An 11,607-nucleotide genomic window follows, 5' to 3' on the forward strand; every position below is an offset into this window, starting at 1 on the left:
TCATCAGCTTTCCTCAAGAAATAATGACATGCCTGGGGACCTCTTTTGGTTAGTATTCTCCTTGGTACTGCAACAGAAGTATCATTAGGCTGCTGACTGTGTACACAGGACACCAGCCATCGGCTAGTTCTGTGTGCCACAGGGATATTCTATGAAGAATATCATAGAATATCATAGAATATCATTCTATGAAGAAATAGCTAACTCTGAACTAGTACAACTACTTAGTCCTACTTCGTCTAACATAATTCAGTAGTAACAAAGATACGTTGCTTCTAGTACTCTGGTGAGTTGTTGTTTAACCCTGGCAGGCAGCTCAGCACCACCCAGCTGCTCACTCACCCTCCCCAGATGGGGTGGGAGAGGGATTGGGAAGGTAAAAGTACGAGAACTGGGTTGAGATAAGGACAGTTCACTACATAAAGCAAAAACTGTGTGCACAAACAAAGCAGAACAAGGAATTCATTTGCTGCTTCCCATCGGCAAGCAGGTGTTCAGCCACTCCCAGCAAAGCAGGGCTCAGCACGTATAACAGTTTCTTGGGAAGACAAACGCCATCGCTCTGAACATCCCCCCTTCCAAAAATCCAAAACACAGCATCATACAAGCCTCTATGAAGAAACTTAAGTCTATTCCAGCCCAAAACCATGACATGAATTTTTGCAAATATATATTATTTTTTTGATATCTTATTATGATAAATGAATATTGCTATCTCATTTTGACAAATAAGTACTCGCTCTGATAAACAAAAATGACAAGAAATTATTTTTTTATTTATTTATTTTTTTATTATTTTCCCTTATAAGATTTATTTTTTTTTTTTTTTTTTTTTTTTTTTTCCAGATTTCTGGGTGCAGAAAGCTAGTAATAACTGCTGGCAAAAATTTCTGAGAAAAGCTATGTATAAAATTCTCATCTAATACACTCACATGCCATGTACAAAGAAAGGAAAATAAGATGAAAGATGATCATTTAGTGTTTTATGGCATCACATATATTCTCAGAAACTCTTCAGTGTTCCCATGCCTGTTGAAGTAATACAAGGACTTTAAATATCATTAAATGATACTCCTGCAAAAGCATGCAAATTATTTCTTCTTATCTTCTTGTCTAGTCCCAAATCAGGCATCTGCATAAGTGCTTTTAGGTAAGAGGAAATGGCAAAAACAACAATAATTTTCTTTCCTTTTGATTTGAGATATTTATTTATTTTGTCTGTTGTACGATAGCCCAGATTTGGATATAAACAGTTATGTGCCACTTAGCATACACAGCTGTGTTTATTTTAGCAGACAAGCCATTCTCTGTTCTCTGAGTTTCTAGCATATAATGTATCCATGAATTTGGTTCCCAGGGGAACAGAGCTGTGAATCTCAAAAACTGAAATCAGTGACTGAGATGAAAAATGCTAGGAGCAGAATGGCCACCTCACAGGACAGAGGGGGCTAATCCCCTTTGATTGGGTTTGGATTTGCTTTCAGGAAGTGTATTAGTGAACAGCTTTAGAAGCCAGAGTATTCACTGAGGTGACTGGCTGTGTATGCAAATACTGAAGGAAAGTGAATTTTTAGATTCTGGGATTATCCCCTGAACACGTGATACTTGGTGAGGTGTTCTTCTAGGCTAGGGAACAGAAACAATATTGTTGGACCTAGATTAGTAGCTGTGGTGAACCAACATGCCTCAGGTTTCCAAAACCAAGTCCTCTCAGCTAGCTCATCTTGAAGAATCCCCAGACCAATTACAGAGATTCACACCAGATGAATTTAAATTGCTAAAATTAAGTCCGAGACAACTCTTTTTATAGGTATTTCCCAAAATAGAGAATACAGGTACATGCCGCTGGGCTTATTTAAATTATAGCTGTGTGTACGTAAAAGAGGTGAAAAAGTCAACTGGAAGTTTATTAAAGAAAACCTAAAATAGCAGACATAGCCGATCACATGTTCAGAAATTACTTGTACAGGATGTGTCCCTGGAGGGGGCTGTGATTATCAGATAGTGCAGAAATGCACCATTTTGTATGAGCAAAACATTAACACTGAAGTATTTTCAACTGAAGGAAATCCCAAAGTGTTCCATATGCAAAAAGTTTCTCAACAAAATTTCCATAGTGATTGGCCCTGAATAGCTCTTAACACAGGCTGTTTGACCCAGATCCCTAAAAGAGATATCTGAGGTGGTAGGATGAACCTCCTTTGTATAGTTCCCTTCTAGCTCCCATTAACTATGAGAGGAGCTTGCACAACTATAAGAAGAGCTTGCACAGCTTAGCCTAAGTGTATAATTGTTGGTAAACCAATGCTAATTGAAGTCTTGGCTTTTTAAGAGTCAATAGTCACTAAATGCCTGCATCTTTCATCTCACTAAGAAGTGCACTAGACTTGGTCTACAGATATTTCCCATTGTTATTACCCTGAAGAAAAATCTGAAAGCTTTTGTTTAGTGTACACTATATCTTTGTTTCAGCAAGTTCCTTCTGAAATATGATTTAGTGAAGTCGTGGTAATTGGTAGAAGTTGGCTTAGAACTAAAAACAAAACCAACCAAACCAAAACAAGAGCAGTGAAGGATGCGCGTTCTTGATGGATGTAATTCATATTTTCCAACACTAGTTGAAAAATAAATCTGTCAAAACTTGAATTTCTAATCTTTTTTTCTTTTTCTTTTTCTTTTTTTTTTTTTTTTTTTCCTGAAAGGGGAGGCTTTCCCACACATAATATGTATTATTGTTTGGAAAACTGAGAGGCTAAGAATCAAAATTTGGAATGAAGAGTTGGCCAAGAGCACAGTACTTCAGGGTACGTGTCACTAGTGTTCCTCAGCAGTGCTGCAGAACAGATTCCTCGTGTGCTTATACTTTTCCATTTCTTGGCTATCCAGGTGCACATTACATTTCTCAAAATGTGTCTTTGGCCATACAATCCTTCAAGAGTTTCTTGAGCCATTTTCCTCTCCAAGATGAGACACTGTGGGAAATATAACCCAGCTCAAAGAGAAAAAAAATAAAAAAGGAGTACATCTGACCACTGAACCACAGTTCACATAAATCATCTCTGTAACATTTAACAAGGGATTTTTCTCTCAGCTGAAATATTTGAGATATCATTTTCTTTGAAAATTCAAGATTTCTTATGTGACACAAAAAGCCATTTTCCCACCACCAGTAACTTTTATCCTGTTCCCTCTACTGCAGTTTTATTCCAACTTTACTTAATCATTTCTAGTTGCCAACTTTGCTATTTTGCTCTCACTATAAATGATGACTTCTCAAGGACCTGTCTCCTGGAACCATGAGAGTGCCTCAGCATTTTAGCTTTCATGTATGGAAAAGGAGTTTTCCAAATCAGGTATTATTGGAGGAAAACATGAAGTCAAGATCTGATTGTGTCCTAACTGCCCGAAAGAAAAGAGATAGAGATAATAATTTATAAAACTCTAGAAACTGAAGGAAGAATGTTGTTTTATTACATACTTCTGCAGTTTCTTCAGTGATATTTCTTACCAAAGACAAAATTCCAATATTAGCCTAAGGTAGCTAAGAAATAATTTTATCAGTGGAAACCAAGAAGTTACCTACATGAGTGATGACCCCTTTGCTGGAGCTAATGGGCAAGAGAAGTCAAATCCTGTGGTGGCTACTTTACTAATGGGTATAACACGCTCTTTTTAAAAGAGCCAGTTGTCAGATTGTTGGGTGATTTACGACATCTGTGGAAAGTGTTTTTCTAATTAGTAACTAAATTTAGACGGTGGTGCCTCAGATGCTCCACAGCATGCCTGATGCATAAAAATATCCCTTTAAAAGATGTCTTTGTCTCACGCCTATTTGTGCTGTGACTATCAAGTATGAATAAAGCACTTTTTGCAAGTGTTTTTGTTTCATGATAAAGAGTTGGTAGCCTTGTGAATTTAAGTATATTTTTATGCTCACATACCTCATTCAAATCTATGCTGCAGGATGACTTGGTGGTTGTGCACACACAGAAAAAGGCAGATGAACTCTCGTGATGCCCTTGCTTCACCAATTCTGCAATTAAACCTCCTGCTGTTGAGAAACAGGACCACACTGAAACTATCAGACCCACCTGCAAGGCTCTTGGTGCTGTGCTACCCAGTCAGCGCCTCAGACAGTATCAGAGATGTGGAGGAACACACATTAAATATGACATTTGAGAGTAATACAATCCATTAAGGCAGACGGTGCTGGCTTTGGAGGGGGCTTGACAGCTAATAAAGTGATCAAAGTTGCTTTGATATGCCTCATTTTAGCTTACACAGCTGAGTTCTTTTACAGGCGGCAGAGGTGATGAGAATAGTGGTCTCTTTTGTGTCTTCCTGAGGGACGGATCAACAAAGAGCAATAGCTCGTGCAAGCGACACAGTGATGCAGAGTATCCTTTTTTTTTTTTTTTCCTGCATTTTTAACTAAAATTAAATGAAAGAATGAATAATTGCAGATTGAGAAATAAATGTAACTGAATATCCTTTTTATCCTTTTTGTTCTTGTTGTTCTACTGACTTTTTTTTTTTTTTTTAACTAAAATTGTAAGAGAATGAACACCATGCTGCAAACATTAACCCTTCAGCAGATTAATTGCCAGTATGTGTTTCAGCAGACTCTGCAGTTTTGCTCTTTGCTACCAGGGAAATGTGTGCCAGTCTATCTTCTTTCAGCACAGGGGAGCTCAACTGGAAAGGGATGGGATTTTTACGTCAGTAAGAAATAATTTATGAATGTATTTATATTTGCAGTGTTTTTGTGAAGCATCATAACAGAGTTATATAGTCTCTGCCAACTACATGGGCTAGTTATAAGTCAAATCTATTAGAACAATGTTTCTTACAAAAGATGTAACAGAATTATGCATTAAATCGGACTGGCACACATGTTTAAAAACAACAGTTGAAATTTTAAATCTCAATGAAAAAAAACAAGCCATTTCCTACTACACAGAGACAATGCCTGATGTTATAGCAATGTTTAATATCTTATATGTCCACAGCAACTTCCATCACTCAGCACTAGACATTTGCAAATTAAACAGCACATTTGAAATCTTATTATCCACTACAGGCTTAAGGCAATGGGGTATGGCAGCCACATCAGCCCAGATTCCCTGAGTGTTTTGGAAAACCTCTGATGTCATTTGAGATATTCCAAATGCTATCCAGATTTTATTTATTTTCATTTATTTCTTTTCATGACTTTTAGTGTGTTGTTCCCAGAGATGCTGGAGATAACTGATGATGATACTGATAACTGTTTCTGTCTGGATGAATAGTGCCATGAGTGTGCAGGCTATCGTAGGTTAGCTGTGGAGCCCTCACCAGGACCTGAAGCCATCCCAGAGGCAGGGGCAGGGGCAGAGGATAAGATAAAGCAAAACAATATTCAGGTAGCCACTCAGAGGGTCTCTTGACTGCTGCCTTCATAGTTCAGCATCCCCTGTGCCAAAATACTCCACTGAGGAAACCAGCATTGTGAGAGAGTCCTGGAAAAGCAGGAAACCAAAAATAAATGTTTTACATCTGATTCTTGGCTCTACCTCTGTGTCCTTTCTTCTTCCATGAGCTAACTTGAGACAGGCCTGCTCTTAGTGGATGAATAGCTGGTTTAGAGGGACTTGGGCTGACTTTAGACCTCTGACTAAGTGGCATGGCTCATTCTGTGAATGTATGTTCAACCACCCAGATATTTTCCATGATTTGTTTTTTTATTTTTTCCCAAGAAGAGTCAGAGGAAAACTATTTGGCTTGAGTAATTTAATTTTTTGTCCTTTTCTACTTTTTTTTTTTTTTTTCCTGTGGAGAGAATAAGGATGAGAGGGGGGTCAGATATGGCCTTTCACATTCTTTTTGGTCTTTTTTCTTAAGATATGATTGAATGCAACAGGCTGAATCAAAGCAAGCAAAAAGTAAACACGGAGTCATTTTCCAGCTGAATATCATCCAGAAAAAGATTCAGAGTCAGGAGTAGACTTCTGAGTGAGTGTACCACCATCTAACACAATGCTGTTCCCTGGCTTACTTCAGACCTTCAATGAACTTTTACTGTTTGACTCTTAAATTTCTCTCTCAAACTTTTCTCATGCCTGCAAGTTTGCTGCACTGTTTGGGCAAGATAGCTTTCATTCACCCCATACAACACTCTGCCTTAGTTCCACCTCTCCAGGAAATCCTTACCTCCTATTTTGTCCTTTTCTCCCCTCTCTACATCGCTTGAGCACTGCAGCTTCTCCTCAAGATGTCACCAGTCTTCAGCTTTTCAGATTGCAGAAACTGCTGTTCGTTGCAGTCTGCACCCCAGCCCTCCTTCGATCACAAGCTATAAGGAACTTTCTGAGGGTGCAGCTCTTCTGCTAGGAGAGCAACACATGTATTTTGCCGTGACTGGAAGCAATGTGACAGCTCTTGTGGCTCTCTTGTCAGAGCACCAGGGATTGTGCCAAAGTCTGGCTGTGGTTTCTAATGGTGTGACTCATTTGATGCCAGCAATGAACATGAAAGGCAAAGCATGGAAACAGCAAGCCATCACATCCATTAACTCGTGAGATATCTGTTTTGTATTCAAAATGAAAGATTAATTGTAAAAATGTATGGAGATAAGGCTGAGTACACTCACACCTCATACTCACAACCCTTTTTTTCTTGTTAGATATGTCCTTCCCTGTCTCCACAAGTCAAGGAGGGGGCTCATTTACGTTTCTTCCCTGCTGCAGGTAGAAAGGGAGAAAACAAATTAGCCTCTTCTCCCTGCTGAAGACCCCTTCTTGACAGGTAGCAGTGTTGATGTTGGTTGAATGTTCAACCAGTGGAGGACTCTAGGATGTGCAGGGTGCCAACTCAGTGGAAAAGGCAAAGTAACAGCCTGAAAGCCAGGACCAGACAGCCATGCTCGAATACTCTCACAATACTAATGTAAAAGAATTACTTCATAGTGGCCCTTATACTTTACAAGAGGAGGTTGATCAAAAATGTAGGCAAACGCATCTGGAGAAGAATTGTGAGCATGTTGCCTACTGGGTTTGAGTTGTCTGCCAAGTCAGGAGATTAAGTTGTCTCCATCTTTAATAAAGCAAAATAACAGGTACACAAAACAGTCACAGAGACAATAATTAGGGAACAACAATCCCTAGCTCATTAACTGCAAAATTCAGCGGTAAATGTTAAATATCAAATCACTTCTATTGAAAATTGGGAACCTTCCGGACCTGTTTTGCAAAGGGAGGTGCTTGTTTGTCAAGATCCCAGTAAGAAAAGCACTCAGACTCTGTAAAATACTATTTAAAAAACTGTTTATTAGAGCTAACAATATAAAGAAAAAGGAATATATGAGAGAACAATATACATTTTTTATATAAACAGAACATTACAGATCTTGTGCCCCTCTATATGCTGCAAACCCTCAGGTGTGCAGCATTGATTGGCCTCCCATCCACACACAGACCCTGCCAGTAGAAAGTATTGCCCCATTTTGGTTATTTGGGCTATTACAGGATTTTCTTACATGAAAACAACTTTATTCATTTCTACCATCAAGCAAAAAGATGTTTGCATGGGAACTTATTGCTGCATTTTGAGGTAAAGGCAAAGCCACACAGGTGGGGCTATCGCTAGGTCTGAGTGGGAGCTGCCTGCAGGCTCCTGTTTCCATCACCCAGATGAGTTTGTCCTGTGTGTGAGGGAGATGTGCAGCATGGCACAGGCCCAAAGATGATGCCATATGCTCAGCACAGCACAAACCTGGGTCTACACAGATTCATTGTTATGTGGATCCCTCATATCTTGATGTATGGTATCTTCTCTTCAGGATCACTATGTTCCCCCTGCCTTGATCTACATACAGTTGACCTTTCTTAAAAGTTACAGATTGAATGTTTGGCTACTACAGAGATTCTCATACACAAAGCTGTCCCACAAATAATAATAAACAAGAATAACAACAAGTAAAACAAATACTGGTTATAACAATATGTGTAGAACAATTACATTAGGGCTAGGACCACCAGAGATGTCTTGCCATTCCCTTTGACCCATCTCCCGTACAACACTGATGGTGCAAACTTCACCACACAGTCCGGTTGCCTGTGTGACGTGGCAGACAGGGAACTTTGGTGCAGCTGATGGGCAGCAACATCTGGCACTCCATGTGCGTTGATATACAGCATGCAGCGAGGTATGGTGGCAGTGTGAGGCTTCACAAAGGGGTTTTACATGAGAAAAAAAAAAAGGCATTTTTAGGTACAACTTAGGAATTTGAGTCTCTTGAGCTGTTAGTTCTGCACAGTGACCACTGTCCTTCCCCTACTTTGATTAGCTGGACTAAAGACCTTCTACCACTTCTACCTTGTATTTGGCTGACCCATCCATGAACGAGGCACACTGTCTCTTCTCAGAGGTGAGTTATTTATATGGAGGGACCTCCTGAGCCCAGTCAGGGCTTAATGGCTCAGGGGTAGGTTGATTTGCATTTGACAGCCCTATTGGGCTACTTTCTCCTGCAAGGAACTGATTTTCTGTGTACCTGGCTTTTGCCAGCATGGAAATATATCATTCCCATCTCACAACATGGGATTGTTGAGCTCTCCACGGATCACTTTTGCAGTCTTGCTCTCTCACAGTGTCCAAGACATTTAACCATTCCTCCCCGACATCCTGCTCGGTGGGTGCAGTCAGCAGGGTGTCACCAGCCTAACGGGACAGCCCACACTTTGGGGACAGGCAGCCCTCCTCCGAAGGCTGAGCCACAGTCCCCTGGCAAGGTGTGGGGCTGTGCCCATCTCCCCCAGGCAGCACCGATGGCCTTCCCAGGAGAAGGCAGGCTGGCCCTGGGGCTCCCCAGCACTAAGGATGCCAAAGGAGGTGTGTGCCAAGTTGCTGACAGCAAGCCAGGTACTCACCCCAGCCTCTGACTGCTCTGGCAGGGTGACACAATTCAGAGCAATAGCAGCCCGTGGGAGCAGATGTGCTCCAAAGCTGGTTACGAGCGTTCCTACACCAGGACCCAGACAGTTTCTTGACAGGCCAAATAGGGCTATTAAAGGCAAATGTGTCCTCTGCAGCCCCCCTGCTTCTCACATGGTTTGATAGTCTGAGAAGAGCACAGCTAACAGAGGCAGCCAGCAGTCTGAGCAGCAATGTGTTACAGGGTCAGGCTGGGATGAAGTTAACCTTCCCCACAGCATCCCATATCATGCTGTGCTCTGCTCTTGTGGTTAGAACAGCCCAGATATCACAACAATATTCTGACTGTTTCTGAGCAATGTTGGCACAGCACCAAGCGTGGCTCTCTAGTCCATGCCCTCCCAAAGCCAGTAGGCCGGGGTTGGCAGGACGTGGGAAGGGGACATTGCCAGGACAGATGACCTAAACCAACCAAAGGGATATTCCATACTGTATGATGGCATGCCCAGCAATAAAAGCCGAGGGAGAGGAAGGACAAGGTGGGGACTCTCACTATGAAACTTCTGAAGCAACCGTTATACATATTGAGGCCTTGCTTCCCAGAAAGTGGCTGGACATTGCCTGCAGTGGGAAGGTAGAGGGTAAACATTTTCTCCTTTTGCTTCCACATGACCTATGCCTTTTTTTTTCTCACAATTTTTTCCCATTTTTGTTTCCTTTAATTAAACTGCTCCTTATATCAACCCATGAGACATTTATCATCATATTTTTCCCCCTGTTCTCTTGAGGAGGGGGAGTGATGTAGCAGCGTGGTGGACCATAGTTATCGATCACTGTGAAACCACCATATAGTGCCTGGGCTCTGCATCTTTGAGACCTTCTTAAGATCTTCTTGACCTTCTGGAGATTAGTACAAAGCATTTGTCACTGTCCCACATGATATCTTTGTCTCTAAATTGGAGAGACATAGATTTGCCAGATGGACCACTCCGTGGGTAAGGGATTGGCTGGATGGTCACACTCAAAGAGTTGCAGTCAATGTCTCAACAGTCAGGTGGAGACCAGCGATGAGAGTTGTTCCTCAGGGGTCAGTACTCGGATCGATGCTGTTTAACATCATTGTTGGTGACATGGCTTGAATGCACCCTCAGCAAGATTGTGGATGATGCCAAGCTGTGTGGTGTGGTTGAAACACTGGAGGGAAGGGATGCTATCCAGAGGGACCTGGACAAGCTTGAGAGGTGGGCCTGTGTGAATCTCATGAGGTTCAACAAAGCCGAATGCAAGGTCCTGCACGCCTGTCAGTGTAGTCCCAAGCAAAAACACAGGCTGGGTGGAGAATGGGTTGAGAGCAGCCTTGAAGAGAATGACCCAGGGGTGTTGGTTGACAAGAAGCTCAACATGAGCTGGCAACATGCATGTGAAGCCCAGAAAGGCAACCGTATCCTGGGCTGCATCAAAAGAAGCACGTCCAGCAGGTCAAGGGAGGTGATTCTCCCACTCTGCTCTGCTCTTGTGAGGCCCCACCTGTAGTCCTGCATTCAGCTCAGGGGCCCCCAGCACAAGAAGGACATGGACATGGACATTATAGTGAGTCTAGAAGAGGGCCACAACGATGATCAGAGGGATGGTGCACCTCTTGTATGAAGACAGACTGAGAGAGTTGGGACTGCTCAGTCTGGAGACGACTGGAGGGGAAACCTTATAGAAACTTTCCAGTACCTAAAGGGGCCTACAGGAAAGCTGGGGAGGGACTCTCAGAGAGTGTAGTGATAGTGTGGTGGTTTTTACCTTGCCCTTCTGGCAACATTAACCCTTCTGCCCCACTACAGGCCTGCATCTCAGCTGTGGAGAAACTGTCCCAGCAGGTCGACCACCTCAAAGAACATATATCTTCTTCCTCACCTAGACAGAGCAGTATTTCAGCTATTAAGAGTCAGCATTTTCCTGCTCAAGGGAAAAAGTACCCAGGACACACACCACGTGGCACCCTGTGGTTTTATCTGTGTGACCACAGGGAAGATACAAGGAAGTAGGATGGTGAACCTACCTCGACCCTAGCCACTTGGGTATGTGAATTGCAAGAAAATACAGCAGCAAGAAGGGGGTCTCCTAGGAAAAGTGCTGCTCCAGTTTCTGTTGGGCAGGCCCCCAGAGGGAGTAGAAGGGCTAATGCTACACCTGACCTAAAAAAACGGAGGGATATTCCATACTGTATGATTAGGAGCGCGGCGACCAGGACGGGCAAACAGGGCGTGGCGCGTCGAAGGGCATGGTGCGGCAGTTTGCGCGGCAGTTCACGCGGGCAGGGCGAGCGGGGGGCCCATCGTCGCTCTGTTGCAGCTGCCTCTCCCTTCGGTGCTTGTAACCTGCTTGCGTAGAACCTGACCATGGTATCAACCAGGCAGAAAACCGTGGCCTCCGCATCTCGTGCGGCATCTCCAGCCACGGTCACCAGTGTGGCTACTCAGACGGAGGGCTCGGGGAAACACGCAGCCGTCCAGGTCCTGGGCTGCAGAGTGTGCCCCAGCCTTCTGTCGGTCTCCGACAGCAGTGGAGGGTATGCCTATGGGAGGTGTGCCCAGGTTGAAGAACTGCTCAGCCAGGTAGCGGAGCTCCGGGAGGAGGTGAACAGGCTCAGGATCATCAGGGAATCAGAGATGGAAATTGACTGGTGGAGGTGCACTCTACCCTCTC

The sequence above is a fragment of the Oxyura jamaicensis genome, chromosome 1 (assembly GCF_011077185.1).
Source record: "Oxyura jamaicensis isolate SHBP4307 breed ruddy duck chromosome 1, BPBGC_Ojam_1.0, whole genome shotgun sequence".
NCBI classification, from domain to species: Eukaryota; Metazoa; Chordata; class Aves; order Anseriformes; family Anatidae; genus Oxyura; species Oxyura jamaicensis.